This window comes from Babylonia areolata, chromosome 26, assembly GCF_041734735.1.
Source record: "Babylonia areolata isolate BAREFJ2019XMU chromosome 26, ASM4173473v1, whole genome shotgun sequence".
In the NCBI taxonomy this organism is placed as follows: Eukaryota; Metazoa; Mollusca; class Gastropoda; order Neogastropoda; family Buccinidae; genus Babylonia; species Babylonia areolata.
Window position 1 is genome coordinate 2,295,001 of NC_134901.1, and position 2,500 is coordinate 2,297,500.

The following is a 2,500-nucleotide window of genomic DNA, read 5'->3' on the forward strand; positions in this document are numbered from 1 at the left end:
GTCTCAATGACCCAACCTTTAGCTGCCGTCGTCAGAATTGTGGTATTCTTTGTCAACATTCACCTCTTCAGTATAAGAGCCTTCCGCTTGCAATATTTTGATGATGGTAATTGGGGTGAAACGCTGTTAACGTCGTCTCTTTTGCCGTTCGTATGGAGAGAGTTAATGTATCTGATGCCTTGTTTAGCTCTGGACTTGCTATGAAGGACCAGCGGTCTCTTTAACTGGGGGCATTTTGTCACCTTTACGTTTGGTAATGTAGTTGGTGTACTTCCGTGTATAATGTTGCTTGTGTGCACATGTGTATTTCAAGTACGTATGATGGAAACAAAAATTCACTAACTGATGACTGGCAACACGGAATGAGGAGGCTGTTTTGGGAACAGGTGAGACTGTATCGTAACGTATCGTATCGTAACGTATCGCATCGTATCGTAACGTATCGTATCGTATCGTATCGTATCGTATCGTATCGTATCGCATCGTATCGAATGAGGAGGCTGTTTTGGGAACAGGTGAGACTGTATCGTATCGTATCGTATCGTATCGTATCGCATCGTATCGTATCGTATCGTATCGTATCGTATCGTATCGTATCGTATCGCATCGCATCGTATCGTATCGTATCGTATCGTATCGTACCGTACCGTACCGTATCGTATCGTATCGTATCGTATCGTATCGTACCGTACCGTACCGTACCGTATCGTATCGTATCGTATCGTATTGTATCGTATCGTATCGTATCGTATCGTATCGTATCGTATCGTAACGTATCGTATCGTATCGTATCGTATCGTATTGTATCGTATCGTATCGTAACGTATCGTATCGTATCGTATCGTATCGTATCGTATCGTATCGTATCGTATCGTATCGTATCGTATCGTATCGTATCGTATCGTATCGTATCGTATCGTATCGTATCGTATCGTATCGTATCGTATCGCATCGTATCGTATCGTATCGTATCGTATGAATAATAATAATGATAACAATAATAATCATAACAACAACAACAACAATAATATAATGAAAATAATAATAATAACAATAATAATGATGATAATAATAATAATAATAATAATAAATGAATAACCACACAAACAAAAACACCCCGAACAGACCAAACTAATTGCGAAACATCTTCACGGGAATCAGTAACCGGCAGACTTAAAGAAAGACTGTACCAACAAAACAACCAGGACATTGACAATCGACACAAATAACAAAAAAAAAAACAAAAAAATTCACTCAAACATCATGCATTGGTGAAACAAATATTTGCCCCCCCCCCCCCCCAAAAAAAAGAAGACAAAAAAAAATAAAGACCTTAATTAACAACGAGAAACCGACCGAACCGAATTTTCGGTAAACCGTGAGCAAATTAAATCATGCTTACACAAGAAGGTATCCTATCTCTTACCCCCCCCACCCCCCAAATAAAAGAAAAAAAAAAGAAAAAAAGAAAAGAAAAAGTCAGAGAGAAAACGAGGGTGCTCCTTGCAACACTTTTTTTTTTATTACAAACTTCACACACACACACAAAGTTGAATAAAAGACCGCTTCACACACACACACACACACACACACACACACACACACACACACACACACACACACACACACACACACACACACACACACACACACACAACAAAAACAAACAAAAAAAAACAACAAAAAACAGGTATGCTTTCATAAGATTAAAAAAAAACCTAAAAGATTATTTTCCTTTTTATTATACAAGCTGCCTAAGATCAACCACTGGCCTGTTTCACTGAAAACACACACACACACACACACACACACACACACACACACACACACACACACACACACGTGTACCATGAACAACCTTGACAAATGCGTTTGAAAATTCCGATGTTTCATCCACAATCTATTGAAAATTCTTCAGTGGTTTATGAACAAGAGCTGTGGATCTTATTAAAAAAAACAACAACAAAAAAACAAGTAAGCATCTCTGGTTATGAGGAGAGGTCAATATACAGGCTAACTGCTCTTCTCTTTGTCTGAATATTCGGTAGCGGAGTGATGGCCTAGAGGTAACGCGTCCGCCTAGGAAGCGAGAGAATCTGAGCGCGCTGGTTCGAATCACGGCTCAGCCGCCGATATTTTCTCCCCCTCCACTAGACCTTGAGTGGTGGTCTGGACGCTAGTCATTCGGATGAGACGATAAACCGAGGTCCCGTGTGCACGTAAAAGAACCCACGGCAACAAAAGGGTTGTTCCTGGCAAAATGCTGTAGAAAAATCCACTTCCATAGAAAAAACAAATAAAACTGCACGTGGGAAAAAAATATTAAAAAAAGGGTGGCGCTGTAGTGTAGCGACGCGCTCTCCATGGGGAGAGCAGCCCGAATATCACACAGGGAAATCTGTTGTGATGAAAAGAAATACAAATACAAATATTGGCAAATTGCACCGCTGTTGTGACGAACAGTCGGCATCATTATACCATGATCATGCTTTCAAGAAGA